Below are 19,271 nucleotides of genomic sequence, written 5' to 3'. Positions count from 1 at the left end.
ATCAGAGCAGACTGGGCTCCGTGATCAGAGCCCTGCGGCTATTGAAGTCAGAGCAGACTGGGCTCCATGATCAGAGCCCTGCGGCTATTGAAATCAGAGCAGACTGGGCTCCGTGATCAGAGCCCTGCGGCTATTCAAATCAGAGCAGACTGGTCGTCATGATCAGAGCCCTGCGGCTATTGAAATCATAGCAGAATGGCCATCATGATCAGAGCCCTGTGGCTATTGAAGTCAGAGCAGACTGGGCATCATGATCAGAGCCCTGTGGCTATTGAAGTCAGAGCAGACTGGGCTCCGTGATCAGAGTCCTGCGGCTATTAAAATCAGAGCAGACTGGGCTCCGTGATCAGAGCCCTGTGGCTATTGAAATCAGAGCAGACTGGGCTCCATGATCAAAGCCCTGCGGCTATTGAAATCAGAGCAGACAGGGCTTCATGATCAGAGCGTGCGGCTATTGAAGTCAGAGCAGACTGGGCTCCATGATCAGAGCCCTGCGGCTATCGAAATCAGAGCAGACTGGGCTTCGTGATCAGAGCCCTGTGGCTATTGAAATCAGAGCAGACTGGGCTCCATGATGAAAGCCCTGCGGCTATTGAAATCAGAGCAGACAGGGCTTCATGATCAGAGCGTGCGGCTATTGAAGTCAGAGCAGACTGGGCTCCATGATCAGAGCCCTGCGGCTATCGAAATCAGAGCAGACTGGGCTTCGTGATCAGAGCCCTGCGGCTATTGAAATCAGAGCAGACTGGGCTCCGTGATCAGAGCCCTGCGGCTATTGAAATCAGAGCAGACAGCGCTTCATGATCAGAGCCCTGCGGCTATCGAAATCAGAGCAGACTGGGCTTCGTGATCAGAGCCCTGCGGCTATTGAAATCAGAGCAGACTGGGCTCCGTGATCAGAGCCCTGCGGCTATTGAAATCAGAGCAGACCTGCCTTCATGATCAGAGCCCTGCGGCTATTGAAGTCAGAGCAGACTTGGCTTCATGATTAGAGCCCTGCGGCTATTGAAATCAGAGCAGACAGGGCTTCATGATCAGAGCGTGCGGCTATTGAAGTCAGAGCAGACTGGGCTCCATGATCAGAGCCCTGCGGCTATCGAAATCAGAGCAGACTGGGCTTCGTGATCAGAGCCCTGTGGCTATTGAGATCAGAGCAGACTGGGCTCCGTGATCAGAGCCCTGCGGCTATTGAAATCAGAGCAGACTGGGCGTCATGATCAGAGCCCTGTGGCTACTGAAATCAGAGCAGACTGGGCTCCGTGATCAGAGCCCTGCGGGTATTGAAAGCAGAGCAGACTGGGCTCCGTGATCAGAACCCTGCGGCTATTGAAATCAGAGCAGACCTGCCTTCATGATCAGAGCCCTGCGGCTATTGAAGTCAGAGCAGACTTGGCTTCATGATTAGAGCCCTGCGGCTGTTGAAATCAGAGCAGACTGGGATTCATGATCAGAGCCCTGTGGCTATTGAAATCAGAGCAGACAGGGCTTCATGATCAGAGCCCTGCGGCTATTGAAGTCAGAGCAGACTGGGCTTCATCATCAGAGCCCTGCGGCTATTGAAGTCAGAGCAGACTGGGCGTCATGATCAGAGCCCTGCGGCTATTGAAATCAGAGCAGACTGAGCTCCTTGATCAGAGCCCTGTGGCTATTGAAATCAGATCAGACTGGGCTTCGTGATCAGAGCCCTGCGGCTATTGAAATCACAGCAGACTGGGCTTCATGATCAGAGGCCTGCGGCTATCGAAATCAGAGCAGACTGGGCTTCGTGATCAGAGCCCTGTGGCTATTGAAATCAGAGCAGACTGGGCTCCGTGATCAGAGCCCTGCGGCTATTGAAATCAGAGCAGACAGGGCTTCATGATCAGAGCCCTGCGGCTATCGAAATCAGAGCAGACCTGCCTTCATGATCAGAGCCCTGCTGCTATTGAAATAAGAGCAGACAGGGCTTCATGATCAGAGCGTGCGGCTATTGAAGTCAGAGCAGACTGGGCTCCATGATCAGAGCCCTGCGGCTATCGAAATCAGAGCAGACTGGGCTTTGTGATCAGAGCCCTGTGGCTATTGAAATCAGAGCAGACTGGGCTCCGTGATCAGAGCCCTGCGGCTATTGAAATCAGAGCAGACTGGGCTTCATGATCAGAGCCCTGCGGCTATTGAAATCAGACCAGACTGGGCTCCGTGATCAGAGCCCTGCGGCTATTGCAATCACAGCAGACTGGGCTTCATGATGAGAGCCCTGCGGCTATTGAAGTCAGAGCAGACTGGGCTTCATGATCAGAGCCCTGCGGCTTTTGAAACCAGAGGAGACTGGGCTCCGTGATCAGAGCCCTGCCGCTATTGAAATCAGAGCAGACTGGGCTCTGTGATCAGAGCCCTGCCGCTATTGAAATCAGAGCAGACTGGGCTCCGTGATCAGAGCCCTGCGGCTATTGAAATCAGAGCAGACTGGGCTCCATGATCAGAGCTCTGCGGCTATCGAAATCAGAGCAGACTGAGCTCCATGATCAGAGCCCTGCGGCTATTAAAATCAGAGCAGAGTGGGCTCCGTGATCAGAGCCCTGCGGCTATTGAAATCAGAGCAGACTGGGCTCCGTGATCAGAGCCCTGCGGCTATTGAAATCAGAGCAGACTGGGCTCCATGATCAGAGCCCTGCGGATATCGAAATCAGAGCAGACTGGGCTCCATGATCAGAGCCCTGCGGCTATTGAAATCAGAGCAGTCTGGGCTCCATGATCAGAGCCCTGCGGCTATTGAAATCAGAGCAGACTGGGCTCCATGATCAGAGCCCGGCTATTGAAATCAGAGCAGACTGTGCATTAGGATCAGAGCCCTGCGGCTATTGAAATCAGAACAGACTGGGCTTCATGATCAGAGCCCTGCGGCTATTGAAATCAGAGCAGACTGGGCTCCGTGATCAGAGCCCTGCGGCTATTGAAAACAGAGCGGACTGGGATCCATGATCAGAGCCCTGCGGCTATTGAAGTCAGAGCAGACTGTGCATTAGGATCAGAGCCCTGCGGCTATTGAAATCAGAGCAGACTGGGCTCTTTGATCAGAGCCCTGCGGCTATTGAAATCAGACCAGACTGGGCTTCATAGTCAGAGCCCTGCGGCTATTCAAATCAGAGCAGACTGGGCGTCATGATCAGAGCCCTGCGGCTATTGAAATCAGACCAGACTGGGCTTCATGGTCAGAGCCCTGCGGCTATTCAAATCAGAGCAGACTGGGCGTCATGATCAGAGCCCTGTGGCTATTGAAATCAGAGCAGACTGGGCTCCGTGATCAGAGTCCTGCGGCTATTGATATCAGAGCAGACTGGGCTCCGTGATCAGAGCCCTGCGGCTATTGAAATCAGAGCAGACTGAGCTCTGTGATCAGAGCCCTGCGGCTATTGAAATCAGAGCAGACTGGGCTTCATGATCAGAGCCCTGCGGCTATTGAAATCAGAGCAGACTGGGCTTCATGATGAGAGCCCTGCGGCTATTGAAGTCAGAGCAGACTGGGCTTCATGATCAGAGCCCTGCGGCTTTTGAAATCAGAGGAGACTGTGCATTAGGATCAGAGCCCTGTGGCTATTGAAATCAGAGCAGACTGGGCTCCATGATCAGAGCCCGGCTATTGAAATCAGAGCAGACTGTGCATTAGGATCAGAGACCTGCGGCTATTGAAATCAGAGCAGACTGGGCTCCGTGATCAGAGCCCTGCGGCTATTGAAATCAGAGCAGACTGGGCTCCGTGATCCGAGCCCTGCGGCTATTGAAAACAGAGCAGACTGGGATCCATGATCAGAGCCCTGCGGCTATTGAAGTCAGAGCAGACTGTGCATTAGGATCAGAGCCCTGCGGCTATTGAAATCAGAGCAGACTGGGCTTCATGATCAGAGCCCTGCGGCTATTCAAATCAGAGCAGACTGGGCATCATGATCAGAGCCCTGTGGCTATTGAAATCAGATCAGACTGGGCCCCGTGATCAGAGTCCTGCGGCTATTGAAATCAGAGCAGACTGGGCTCCGTGATCAGAGCCCTGCGGCTATTGAAATCAGAGCAGACTGGCCATCATGATCAGAGCCCTGTGGCTATTGAAGTCAGAGCAGACTGGGCTCCGTGATCAGAGTCCTGCGGCTATTGAAATCAGAGCAGACTGGGCTCCGTGATCAGAGCCCTGCGGCTATTGAAGTCAGAGCAGACTGGGCTCCATGATCAGAGCCCTGCGGCTATTGAAATCAGAGCAGACTGGGCTCCGTGATCAGAGCCCTGCGGCTATTCAAATCAGAGCAGACTGGTCGTCATGATCAGAGCCCTGCGGCTATTGAAATCATAGCAGAATGGCCATCATGATCAGAGCCCTGTGGCTATTGAAGTCAGAGCAGACTGGGCATCATGATCAGAGCCCTGTGGCTATTGAAGTCAGAGCAGACTGGGCTCCGTGATCAGAGTCCTGCGGCTATTAAAATCAGAGCAGACTGGGCTCCGTGATCAGAGCCCTGTGGCTATTGAAATCAGAGCAGAATGGGCTCCATGATCAAAGCCCTGCGGCTATTGAAATCAGAGCAGACAGGGCTTCATGATCAGAGCGTGCGGCTATTGAAGTCAGAGCAGACTGGGCTCCATGATCAGAGCCCTGCGGCTATCGAAATCAGAACAGACTGGGCTTCGTGATCAGAGCCCTGTGGCTATTGAAATCAGAGCAGACTGGGCTCCATGATGAAAGCCCCTGCGGCTATTGAAATCAGAGCAGACAGGGCTTCATGATCAGAGCGTGCGGCTATTGAAGTCAGAGCAGACTGGGCTCCATGATCAGAGCCCTGCGGCTATCGAAATCAGAGCAGACTGGGCTTCATGATCAGAGCCCTGCGGCTATCGAAATCAGAGCAGACTGGGCTTCGTGATCAGAGCCCTGCGGCTATTGAAATCAGAGCAGACTGGGCTCCGTGATCAGAGCCCTGCGGCTATTGAAATCAGAGCAGACCTGCCTTCATGATCAGAGCCCTGCGGCTATTGAAGTCAGAGCAGACTTGGCTTCATGATTAGAGCCCTGTGGCTATTGAAATCAGAGCAGACAGGGCTTCATGATCAGAGCGTGCGGCTATTGAAGTCAGAGCAGACTGGGCTCCATGATCAGAGCCCTGCGGCTATCGAAATCAGAGCAGACTGGGCTTCGTGATCAGAGCCCTGTGGCTATTGAGATCAGAGCAGACTGGGCTCCGTGATCAGAGCCCTGCGGCTATTGAAATCAGAGCAGACTGGGCGTCATGATCAGAGCCCTGTGGCTACTGAAATCAGAGCAGACTGGGCTCCGTGATCAGAGCCCTGCGGCTATTGAAAGCAGAGCAGACTGGGCTCCGTGATCAGAACCCTGTGGCTATTGAAATCAGAGCAGACCTGCCTTCATGATCAGAGCCCTGCGGCTATTGAAGTCAGAGCAGACTTGGCTTCATGATTAGAGCCCTGCGGCTATTGAAATCAGAGCAGACTGGGATTCATGATCAGAGCCCTGTGGCTATTGAAATCAGAGCAGACAGGGCTTCATGATCAGAGCCCTGCGGCTATTGAAGTCAGAGCAGACTGGGCTTCATCATCAGAGCCCTGCGGCTATTGAAGTCAGAGCAGACTGGGCATCATGATCAGAGCCCTGCGGCTATTGAAATCAGAGCAGACTGAGCTCCTTGATCAGAGCCCTGTGGCTATTGAAATCAGATCAGACTGGGCTTCGTGATCAGAGCCCTGCGGCTATTGAAATCACAGCAGACTGGGCTTCATGATCAGAGGCCTGCGGCTATCGAAATCAGAGCAGACTGGGCTTCGTGATCAGAGCCCTGTGGCTATTGAAATCAGAGCAGACTGGGCTCCGTGATCAGAGCCCTGCGGCTATTGAAATCAGAGCAGACAGGGCTTCATGATCAGAGCCCTGCGGCTATCGAAATCAGAGCAGACCTGCCTTCATGATCAGAGCCCTGCTGCTATTGAAATAAGAGCAGACAGGGCTTCATGATCAGAGCGTGCGGCTATTGAAGTCAGAGCAGACTGGGCTCCATGATCAGAGCCCTGCGGCTATCGAAATCAGAGCAGACTGGGCTTCGTGATCAGAGCCCTGTGGCTATTGAAATCAGAGCAGACTGGGCTCCGTGATCAGAGCCCTGCGGCTATTGAAATCAGAGCAGACTGGGCGTCATGATCAGAGCCCTGTGGCTACTGAAATCAGAGCAGACTGGGCTCCGTGATCAGAGCCCTGCGGCTATTGAAATCAGAGCAGACTGGGCTCCGTGATCAGAACCCTGTGGCTATTGAAATCAGAGCAGACCTGCCTTCATGATCAGAGCCCTGCGGCTATTGAAGTCAGAGCAGACTTGGCTTCATGATTAGAGCCCTGCGGCTATTGAAATCAGAGCAGACTGGGCTTCATCATCAGAGCCCTGCGGCTATTGAAGTCAGAGCAGACTGGGCGTCATGATCAGAGCCCTGCGGCTATTGAAATCAGAGCAGACTGAGCTCCTTGATCAGAGCCCTGTGGCTATTGAAATCAGATCAGACTGGGCTTCGTGATCAGAGCCCTGCGGCTATTGAAATCACAGCAGACTGGGCTTCATGATCAGAGCCCTGCGGCTACTGAAATCAGAGCAGACAGGGCTTCATGATCAGAGCCCTGCGGCTATTGAAATCAGAGCAGACTGCGCATTAGGATCAGAGCCCTGCGGCTATTGAAATCAGAGCAGACTGGGCTTCATGATCAGAGCCCTGCGGCTTTTGAAATCAGAGGAGACTGGGCTACATGATCAGAGACCTGTGGCTACTGAAATCAGAGCAGACTGGGCTTCATGATCAGAGCCTTGTGGTTATTAAAATCAGTGCAGAGTGGGCTTCATGATCAGAGCCTTGTGGGTATTGAAATCAGTGCAGAGTGGGCAGCATGTGCAGTCTTATTAGGAGTATGGTCACAGTTCTCTGCCTCTCCCAAACTCAAAACAAAAAGCTGTTGTCCATTTTGAAAGTCAATGCTGGGCGTTTCAACCCTGATTGTTCAAGATTGTGGTTCTTCATCAGGCCAGGCACCCAAATCAAGTACTTTTTGCAACATATGCTTCACAAAGGGGCTTGTAAAAACATATGCTGGTAAGGCACACATATCTGTGCAACTCATTAAGTGCAGGCCGTCCAAGAATCAAACAAAAATATGAAGTGTTTTATTGTATTATTCGGTAAGATTTTGGGACCACATCTTTAAGCCTCAATGAAACATGTACCAAGTGTTTTAACTAGTCAGGAAGTGTTCAGTCCCGTTGCACACTTTAGTTCAGTGACTTCTTAGAGTTTCTTGTTGCTCAAATGGGCGTCATGTCTGATATTTATATGTTTTCCTCGCCTTCATTGCTTGATTTTGTTCGCAAGAATGTGTCACTCATAGTTGCTGAAATGTCACTCATAATTACACTGAAATTATGAAAATGTCACACGTAGCACTCTGAAACCTTGGCAGCTATGCAGAAATTACATTTACTGGGGGGTGTAACACCCCAAACACCGCCCCTCCCCCTCCACTCGCACCCAAAGCTACACTCCTGGTGAACAGCTTCCAGTCAATAGTTTAACGTGAAATTTGCACCAAAATGACACAAATGTGTCATTTTGGGAGGCTCTTTTCATTTGGCACGTGAGCAGTTCAGTAATTGCCAGACTGTGCTACTTTGGGTGACTTTAGGGAATCTCTTTTCATGAGGAATTCCGGGTTGAAGGGGGGGGGGAGGGGGCTGTCCCCTTGCATCCACAGGGCATGCATTTTCGGGGAGTTGGCCCTATGAGGAGCAGTGCCATTCTGATCTGCGCTCGCGTCAGATTCCACCGCAAACAGCGATCTCCTCGCAAACGTCGGTAAACGCTATTGTTTGCGTCACTTAGTGACGCATAACTTAGACCGCTGCCCCTTTTTGAGCAGCCACGGTAGTAACCCCCTTCGAAAGAAAAGGGGGTGAGTTTAATTCCTGATGTGAAGATGGCCCTGTCCCGGTCTCAGTCCTGTCAAAGACAGCAATCATGTGTCAAGGAGGGTGGGAGCTTGGGGTGCAGGTGGGGTTCTCTCTCTGACCCCCCCTCGCATCAGAAGCGATCGAGTGCCGGATGTCAGCCTGTCAGCTGCTGTGACATCAGCAGAGGCTATATGAGGAACCTGGCTACATTCTAAGATAAGCGTTGCACCTCGTGCCATCCCTGTGGCCCTGGACTCTAGTCTTATGCTGAGCCCTCCAGCACCCCCTCCCCTGTCAGTGTACCCTCAATGACGTAATGTAAAGGCATGTCTTACTCGAAGGACCCGTATGCTGCAAGCAGGAGCCAATGGCTGGCTCACTGCCAATGTGTTTATATAAACTCAGCAGCAGCGCTAATCCAGTGTGGCACAGGGGGTTCTTGATGCCTAATCCTGCCAGCCCCATGCCACCGAGATATCTCTGGAACAGTACAAAGTTAAAATAATGTTTTAAAAAATCTGAAAATATCTGGTTTTGAATGCTGCCTTTTGGCCGCTTTTTGCATAAACAAAGTAATATAGGATTAGATGGTTCATGGTGGAGGCTCTGTGGCAACATGTGCTTTCCTGGGCAATGTGTGAACTGGCATGGATTAAAGGGTCCCAGTGACTTCTTTATCGTTGCTATTCAGCAACCCACCAGTCTTTCAGAAATATTATTTTATCATATTATATTTTTAATAAAGCTGGAGGCCCCATATTGAGGTTCTGGACTTTTAAGAGTCCAGAGGTGTCAGGGAAACAACACCCAAAGACCCCTGAGTTCCACCTGTCTCGGTGCACAAAATAAACAGAGACGCGGGTTTCTCGATGGCGGCGTCAAAGACCAACGTTTATTTACTGCAGGGACACAGAAGTCATAGGAACCACACAGAGGCAGAATCTAGGAGACTGTTCAAATTGCATTAAGTGGTTTGTTTCTTAAATACACGAAAAATGTCTTGAGGCGACATTACACGAATATTTCTCATGCCCAACCCGGTATCCCAAACAGTCAATAAAACATACATCAAACAATAATTAGTCGTAGGTTTTCGATATTCGATCATGTCTTCTTGTCAGGTTTCCATTCTTTGCCCGATCCTCCCCATCATAAAAATCGTAACCTCCCCATTGTAAAAGCCCAGAAGGAGAGGAGCAGAGCCAGGTGCAAGGATTGAAAAGCAGGATAAGAGGTGTTTATGGATCATAAACGGGCATGGCTATCATCTTCGGCCTCTCGGTCAGGACAATGGACACGAGAACCAGTATAGCAGGACTGGCCTCAGGCAAGGGAGGCAGCTTGATTCTGCCTAGTCATGTAGCGTCAGCCTTTCTCGGGACTCGAGCTTACGTGTCCTTAACAAGGTGATCCTGCCGGGGTCATCGTCCGTTCATTGACTATGTGAGGGCAAGAAACAAAATGGACGCTGTATCTAAAATGGATGCCATGACTTTACAACTAAATGCCCTATTCTCCAGTGGATTCAAGCTTGTTGCGTAGCGAAAATACTGTCATGTATATAATGGATCATTTGCGGTCCATTGGTACCAAAATCGTGTCAGTACTATGATACCGAATACTCGGGTTCGGATCGCTACGGAACCTCAGACCGTCCTTTTGCCCTTACATAGGCAATAGCTTACTCTATGTCAGAGTCCATTTCTATGTTCATAAGGTCACTGATATGTTGTTGTAGCATTACTCTATCCCGTGGCGCATCTCTAAAAGCAGGTGGTCCTCTTATGCATGATGAAACACAAACACTACATAAGGCAGGACCACACTGAATGATGAGGCAGCACGAAAATAAAAATACCAACGCAACACCAATGACCATCAGAACCTTCCATCCCCACGCAGATAACAGATTCCAGAACCATCCCATTAGTGACCAGTCACTTTCCTCTACATGAATGGAGTCAGAGATTTTGTGCAACTTAGAGATGGCCTTGTATACCGTTGGCGCATTATCTGGGATAAAAACGCAGCAACTTGATTGGATCATCTTGCATACCCCACCTCGATCCGCAAGTAACACGTCAAGGACCATACGGTTCTGTAACGTCATGAGGCGATCCGCTTGAAGCTCAGCCGTTGGGTTACTAAGGGCACCCGCAGTTTCGGTAATGGTCGATTCAACTACCCGTGTTAGTTGACGTAGGTTTCTACTGTTGGCCATAGGCCCCCAGAACGGGAGGTAACCTTTGAAAAAGTCTCCTGCTTCTTGGCCAGCAGTATCTTCTTTACTGAATACACCTCTCACAACTCTCGTTTTGTGATAGTCCGGTGCAGCAGTGTATGTCGGAGGTAACAGTTGAGCGATATAACATGAGCCTGAGAAATCAGCGGGCAGCCATGTATATGCTCTGTCTTGACAAACAAAATAGGTACCCTTAGCAGCTAAAAATGCAGGGGAAGATTGTGACGGGAAAACGTATGTTTCGATACAGTCACTCTTCCCTAGTCGAGCTTTCGGATTCCTCCCATTTCCTTGCAAGCAGACTTGACCTTGGTGAGGTACGACCCAGATCGGAGTCGAGCTTTTACGTTTGTTCTCACCCAAAGTAATGCCATATTCTGTAACGTTCCACCCCATGTAAACTCGCAATTCATCCTTGGGAATAAACGGAGTGTTATTGACGTCTCTAACCATGTCAGTAATTCCCTTTACTAAGGCTCTGTTAGCGGAGTTATACCTAGTGGAACGCGGAGGACGTGGGGGATAGGTCTCTAGAGCATAGGCGAACATAGTCTGAAATGCCCAGAATGATCCATTATAACTAAAAGGCAAAACTAGATAGGGAATGCCCTTATCCATGGTATGTGGTATCAAGCCACATACCCAACAGTTCGTTGTGTTTACCACTAGTTGATGTTGGTGCAAGAGCTGAATGAAAGTGTTATTTATAAACTCGGAGCGTCGAGCTTGCTCGTGTGCAGGAAAAGGATGGAAAGAATGAATAGAACCAACAGTCGGAGAAACAGAAACATGGGGAGATACTGTAGACATAACAGGTTCAAAGATTAATTGAATACCAAAAATAATTCCGCCTACCAATGTTATAAAAACAATTAGAAGTGTCAGGGCACATTGCATTAGGAAACATTTACTATATAGTATGTCATACAGTTTGGTCTTGTGCACATTTATGACGTTAACCCGTCGTAGTTCAGGAAGCTCCATCTTCTACAACCGTTCGCAACGGATGGTTTGTACCTGTTAAAAACTTGCCTCTGTTTACCCTGGGAGTTCCCAAAGTAAGCAGAAAAAAAACCGACCTTGTGTCTGGTTCCCTGCAAATTAAAACAAGGCACACGTTACGACCCTACGGTAACCCAGACGGCAAGGTGAGAGAACAGTAAAAACGAAAAGATAAAAAAAAAAAAACTTCCTGACTGAATGGAATGCAGCAAGATCAACACAGTTTTTCAAATAGAAAAGTAATTATGCAATGTCATTAGTTCATAGCATGAGAACGTAGATTATATCTGTACTTTCCAGGTCTTGTCTGATCTTGAAATAGCTGGTCTACAGGTGCAGAAATGTTCGACTCCACAGGTGATAAATGTTCACTTGGTACAACACTCTGTTCAGGGTTTGAAAGAGCAGTTCCTGCTGAGGTGTCAGAGTTTTGTGTTTCAGTTTGTTTGTCCGTTATGTACTCTGCATCACTGAAAGGGATGAGCCTAGGAACAGGTTCTGTCTCGGATGCACCAAATCCCTGTCTAACCCAGTTGTCGTAGGGGAGTGGGAGAGGGACACGTTTCGTATGGCTAGCGTGTACCCAGTTCTTTTTCCCAGCTAGTCGTACAGCAGTTCTCGTTGACAGGAGCACCTGGTATGGGCCCACGAATCTTGGCTGGAGGTTCCGAGTTCTTTCAAAATTCCGGACCACCACCTGGTCTCCTGGTTTCAGCGTGTGGCCTGGACTCTCTGGCAGTTTAGGCAAGGATTCAAATACCTGTTGACGAATAAGGCTTAATTTAGTAGTCAGATCAAAAAGGTAATCAATTAACATGGGATATTGGATCTGTTTGAATTCCTTTGGCCTAGGGACTCCCCAAACATTGGCGGGACGACCGAACACAATCTCATATGGGTTAAGCCCTACTCGAGAGTGTACAGTCGCTCTGGTGGACAATAGAGCTAAAGGCAGTGTGTCTGGCCAGGAAAGACCAGTGGAAGCTTGAATTTTAGCAAGTTTCAGCTTCAAGGTACCATTGTACCCTTCAACCAAACCTGCTGACTGTGGGTGATTCGCACTGTGAAATTTCTGGACGATCCCCAGGCCCGCACACACACTCTTCATAACTTTCCCTACGAACTCACTTCCATTGTCCGACCAAACAATCCGTGGCATACCATACCTGGGGAAGTATTCTTTGAGGAGGATTTTGGCAGTGGACATAGCAGTGTTATCCTTTAATGGGTATGCCTCTACCCATCTTGAAAAGGCACAGACTACCACCAGGACATACTTAAGATTGTTACACCTGTTCATGTGGATATAATCCAACTGAATTACCTCAAAGGGGCAAGAAGGGGGAGCAAAATGACCAGTTGGGGTTGGGGTTCCCTTGCCAGGATTATGCATCAGGCATACCATGCAATTTTTCACCACTCTTTCCGCACACTTAGTAATTCCATCATTCTTCCATACTGGGGCTAACATTTTACAGATCCCTTTCGAACTGATGTGCGCCGCTCCGTGCGCCATCGTAACTACTGCAAGCACATACGCATCGGGTAACATCCAACGCTGCTGTTCAGACAGATCAACCCAACATCCACTCGAATCCAATTTACCCGTTTTCTCCCTCCATGCATTCTTCTCATTTTCAGTTGCTTCATTCTGGATTGCCTTCACACTGTCAATCGTATTCTCACACATTCCTGATTCAGCAATCCATCTCGCAGACGTTGCAACGTACATCCGGCTCGTCATGTTCTTGGCCGTCTCTTTGGCGACCTCATCAGCAAATGCATTCCCACGGCCAACATCATCCGTAATCTTTCGATGTGCACTGCACTTCACAATCGCAACTTCATTCGGTAGGGTCAGGGATTCCAATAGATCGCTGACTAACTGTCCATGTTGGATCTTAGTTCCATGAGACGTGAGAAAACCTCTTTCTTTCCAGAGACGTCCAAAGCTATGCGCAACGCCGAAGGCGTATTGGCTATCAGTAAACACATTCACTCTCTTTCCCTCAGCTAAAACACACGCTCTTGTCAATGCAATTAATTCTGCAGCCTGGGCAGAATTCTGACTCACTCTTGCGGTCTCCACAACTGTACTCAAAGTCGTAACTGCATACGCGGCCGTCACATCACCATTCTGTAATTTAAAACAAGACCCATCGACATATAAAATGCCGTCTGGATCTAGTAATGGAGTATCTTTTAAATCAATCCGACCTTTTGTCTCTTCTTCAGTTCTGAAACAACAATCATGGGGCTCTAAATCGCTCGACTCTTGAGTAGTCGGCAACAGCGTTGCTGGATTTAGTGTGTTGCATCGCCTGATCTGAATGTGACTTGCCAATAGTGTCAGCTCATAGCCCGATAATATAGCACTGGTGAGGTGCTGAGTTTTCGTTCGATTCATGAGTGTATCCACAGCATGTGGGACCATGACTACTAACATGTTGTTCATGACTAGTCCAGCCGACTGTCGGATAGACACTGCGGCTGCTGCCGTGGCTCTCAAACAACTTGGCAATGCTCTGGCTACCGGATCTAATGTGGATGAGAAATACGCACAAGGCCGCTGTTTGTCACCAAATTGTTGCGTTAAAACACTCAATGCACAACCTTCCCTTTCATGGACATATAGTGTAAACGGCTTACTGTAGTCAGGAGTACCCAACACAGGAGCTGAACACAGCGCATCACGTAAGTCGGAGAAACTCTGTTGACATTCATCAGACCATGGCAAAGGGCTTGGAACACCTTTTCCAGTCAGGGCTACCAATGGTTTTGCCATGAGAGAAAAATTTGGGATCCATTGCCTGCAGTATGACGTAATACCCAAAAACGCACGTACTTCTCTCTGTGTGCTTGGTACAGTCATCTGCGAAATTGCTTTGATTCTTTCTGGGGTCAACCTTCTTCCCTCCTTTGACAAAAGATGACCTAAGTAGGTCACTTCTTGGCAACAATATTGCAGTTTAGAAGGTGACACCTTGTGATGTAAGTCTGACAAATGGCGTAATAAAGAAATTGTAGCTGTTTTGCAAGTTTCCTTGTCATCGGCAGCTAGTAAGAGATCGTCTACATATTGGATCAGAGCAACACCAGGAGGAAGTACAAGAGTATCCAATTGACTCTTCAATGCCTGACTATAAATTGAAGGGCTCTCACAATAGCCTTGTGGAGCGCGCTTGAACCTGAAACTGCGACCTCCTAAGGAGAAACCAAAAATGTCTCTACTTTCTTCCGCTATCGGAATGCTAAAAAATGCATTTTTCAAATCGATCACTGTAAACCATGAGGCCGCTGCAGGAATCAATGTCAATAATGCAGTGATATCTGGTACCACTGGAAACTGCGGAATCACAATTTTATTAACCTCTCTGAGGTCGATCACAAATCTGTAGATTGGAGGTTTGGAAGGGTCAGTACGTTTCAAAATCGGCAGGACAGGACTATTGCAGACATTTCCTCTCGTTTCCTGTATCACATCTTTCTGTATTAAGTCTTTCACAATCAGTAAGAGTGCTTGTTCACCTTCATTCGAAATCCGATACTGTGGGATTCGTGGGAATTTAACATTCGCTTTTAGACTTACCACATAAGGGGGAATTTCCAAAAGGCCTACATCGTTAGGACCAGTTGCCCAAAGAGTATCAGGAAGAGAACGCAGCTCCGGTGGGAGCTTATCCATCGACATGTACATTGGAGAGATGACTCTTTTACCCAATGTGAGCTGCACTCCCGAAGGAGAACAGTGCAATGTCGCATGCAGGCGTTTCAACAGGTCTAAACCAAGCAGATTCTCATTACAACCGGTTGTTAGGATGAGGGGTGCTTCTAGCTCGCATGGCCCAACTGAGATAGATAAAGGACTAGACACAGGATTGTGAACAGGGGCGCCTGAGAAACCTACTGAAGTGTTCGTAAAGCCAGACAAAGGTGCGCCAGGGAGTTTTGCATGTATGATTGAACTTTTTGCCGCACCAGTATCCAACAGAAACGGTTCGACCACGCCTGATGTAACTACTGCGACATAAGGTCCACTCTGATCAACTGGAACTGATACTACTCCCTCTCTTTGCCTGTGGCTGTCCTAGTACTCGCTTCTCTGAATCTGTTCATTATGATCATAGTAATCTTCAACATGATACTGTGAAGATCTACTTGACTGTGCAGGTTGTACATTTCGCTGATCGAAATAATTTGATGGGCGATCGGCCTGTGGTATCATAGTACCACGTCCTCTACCTCTAGGAGTTTGCATAGACCCAACACTACCTCTCTGAGCTGGGACACCACTGGTCTGTGCGTGTAGTACTGGACACTCGTTCTTATAATGACCCTCCTTTTTACAATAGGCACACTGATTCCATGCTAACTGTTGTTGAGGAAATCCATAATTAAATCTTTGGGACATCCCTTGCTGAAATTGCGGCTGGTGCTGAAACGGGGGTCGCTGCTGTAAATCTGACTGGTTCGAGCGAGGCGGATATGCCTGTTGCAATAGTACTTTAGTCTTTAAATCTTTTGTCTTCTTTTCTGACTTTTCCTTTTCTTCTTTCTCCCTATTCTCGTAATACTGGGCAGTTGCAAGTATCTGTGCTGTCGTTGATACTGCCCATGCGCTTTCGGAATCCTTTAACTTATTACTAAGCTCAGGTAGTAAATTAAACACGAACTTATCGACAAACAACCTTTGACCTCCCTCGGTACTCATATCTTGCCCACTGTGGTCTACGAAGGTCTCTTCAAATCTAGTGAAGAAGTCAGAGACGCTTTCGTCCTTCTTCTGTTTGCATGCTGATAGTTTATCCCAATTTACTCGTAACGCTGGCATTAGCGTTTTCATCAGATTAATTATTCTGCCAGGTAAGTCAGCAATCAGAGGTTCAGGTTTAGCACCGCCAACTTGTTGTGCATCTGCCGCTACAATAGCTGGCCAATCACCTCCTAGGGCGACTGGGTGGTTCTCTTGCCGAATCTTGGCCCATATAGGCTGTGGCACTACGTTGCCAAATAGCATTTCAATATCTGCCAAATTCATGATACAAGCTTGGACTGTTTGTGTCAACTCTTTATAATAACCAGCAGGATTTTTACGCGGGTCTGGCAACGCTTGTTTTACTGCTAATACTTCAGCTCGCTTCCAAGGGATGTGCATCCACACTCTCTGGAATTGTGCTGGAGCAGCTACAATATTATTAGCCCCATCAGCGGCAACTGCTTCGCGCCATATTGGCGTAACTTCCCTCATCGGATACTGACCTCGTCTTTTCCTAGTAATTGGTGAACCATCATGGTCTCTTGGCATTCGAAGAGGGGAATCATCCCTATACGCTAAAATCAGTTCTATCGCTTTTCCTACTTCTGAACCTATCACCATTCCTGCGGCGAATTTCTGCTGAATATTTATCAGATCAGAGGGGACAGTATCTAAGTCATCCTCATCCCATTCTTCACGCACAAGAGAACACATCACGTCAAAAACATAACGTTGAGTTGGTTCGTTCCATTGCATAAAGGTATCTAACACTCTTTGTGCATCATACTTCGCAGCTTTCGACATCCACCTAAGAGCTGTCGAATCTAACATTTCTCGTTCCTGGGGACCAGGAAGCTGGCTACGTCTCTGTATAGAGTCAGAAACGGGGGTCCCAATTAAAGACCTGTAGAGAGGAGTTAAGATATTAGTTACAGAGTCGGTTATCTTCCGACGAACAGAAAGCGGAGTCAGAATGACAGGGCTTGGGGACAGGGCAGCTGAAGCAGATGATATAGTGAGGGTGGGAGTAGTAGGTAAAGCAGTTTGCGAAACGACAGGTAAAGGCGGAATAGGCGACCCAGGAAGAGGGGGCGCCGTGGGATCATTGACCACGGGAAGGACAGGAGCTAGATTCAAAGGAAGTGGAGCACCAATTCCAGGCTGACCAGCAGCTGGCTGTACAACAGGTAGTAACTGTGGTGCTGTAATACCCTGTGCATACGGTGGAGGTGAGCTCAACAGGTAAGACAACAGAGGATCCTTTTCAAGGTCCTCTATCGGCTTAGCAGGACAAGATGGCAATACAGGGTAACATTTATCAATTGCCAAATTATATTTTCTATTCGCCATCTCTATTGCTTTCTCAGTCTCGTTGACATGCAGCTGCCTAGCAGACTCCATTAAAGTCAACCCTTTTTCTTTCTGTTCTTTCTTTGTTTTCCTAATTTCTCTCTGTTTGGCTTCTTTACGCCATACGCGAAAAGAATCAAACATTGCCGGCCGGGCTTTTCTCTTAAACAACTTCATTTCTAGATTGTCTAGGATTTCACGTTCGAAACTACCATGCGGTGGCCAACTAAGGACACCATCTTTTCTGGTATAACAAACCCATACTTCATTATACGTAATAGGACCAACACCATGTTTACAATAGAGCTCATATGTAGGAGTTCCAATCGGAGGAACCGAACATGAGTCCTCCAACCGGGAATCCCCGTTGCAACGTAACAAGGACAAGAAACAATTACTACCTCTAGTCATGACTAACGAAGACAAATTTTAACCAAAATGCGCAGAGAACTTAGGCCTACCAAAATGAACCAATACCAAAACAAAGATTATCCTAACAAGAGCAACCAATTATAATCTACGAATTCAATACAAACGTGTCCAGATAACCAAACTGAGCACGAACCACTTAATACTTAACTGAAATGTGGAAGACGTCACCAAGGAGAACCCGTCTACGTCTCGCCGTACTAAGGTCTGCACCTCGGGTCCAAGACAGGGCGACAGTCAGGGCAGCGGTCCTCTGTAGCCGTCTGGGAACGGGAACCCACGTGGAAGAGATCGTCAGGCCACTTTTACGACATGCAGGGATCGATGAAGCGGGGTACCTCCCTCCGGAATCTTCACACGAAGCTCCTCGAACTTTTCAGGCTTTGGACCGGTACCGGATGACGTCGCCCCACGTTGGGCGCCAATTTGAGGTTCTGGACTTTTAAGAGTCCAGAGGTGTCAGGGAAACAACACCCAAAGACCCCTGAGTTCCACCTGTCTCGGTGCACAAAATAAACAGAGACGCGGGTTTCTCGATGGCGGCGTCAAAGACCAACGTTTATTTACTGCAGGGACACAGAAGTCATAGGAACCACACAGAGGCAGAATCTAGGAGACTGTTCAAATTGCATTAAGTGGTTCGTTTCTTAAATACACGAAAAATGTCTTGAGGCGACATTACACGAATATTTCTCATGCCCAACCCGGTATCCCAAACAGTCAATAAAACATACATCAAACAATAATTAGTCGTAGGTTTTCGATATTCGATCATGTCTTCTTGTCAGGTTTCCATTCTTTGCCCGATCCTCCCCATCATAAAAATTGTAACCTCCCCATTGTAAAAGCCCAGAAGGAGAGGAGCAGAGCCAGGTGCAAGGATTGAAAAGCAGGATAAGAGGTGTTTATGGATCATAAACGGGCATGGCTATCATCTTCGGCCTCTCGGTCAGGACAATGGACACGAGAACCAGTATAGCAGGACTGGCCTCAGGCAAGGGAGGCAGCTTGATTCTGCCTAGTCATGTAGCGTCAGCCTTTCTCGGGACTCGAGCTTACGTGTCCTTAACAAGGTGATCCTGCCGGGGTCATCGTCCGTTCATTGACTATGTGAGGGCAAGAAACAAAATGGACGCTGTATCTAAAATGGATGCCATGACTTTACAACTAAATGCCCTATTCTCCAGTGGATTCAAGCTCGTTGCGTAGCGAAAATACTGTCATGTATATAATGGATCATTTGCGGTCCATTGGTACCAAAATCGTGTCAGTACTATGATACCGAATACTCGGGTTCGGATCGCTACGGAACCTCAATATCCTTTAAAAACAAAAGGTGCCACCTCTCCTTTGGACAAGAACCCTCAAATCCACTCCTCATGTCATGTGGATTTTAAATCCTATTTGGTTTTGGGCAATGCTCCTCAGTCAAAATTCTTTTAAAATCTCCATTCATGTTCCAGACCAGACACATCTCTAGCTTTCTCGCCAGCCTCTTGTCTCCAAACATCCACAATAAAATATACATATG

This window comes from Triturus cristatus, chromosome 8, assembly GCF_964204655.1.
Source record: "Triturus cristatus chromosome 8, aTriCri1.1, whole genome shotgun sequence".
Lineage (NCBI taxonomy): Eukaryota > Metazoa > Chordata > Amphibia > Caudata > Salamandridae > Triturus > Triturus cristatus.
This window is presented reverse-complemented; position numbering follows the sequence as displayed.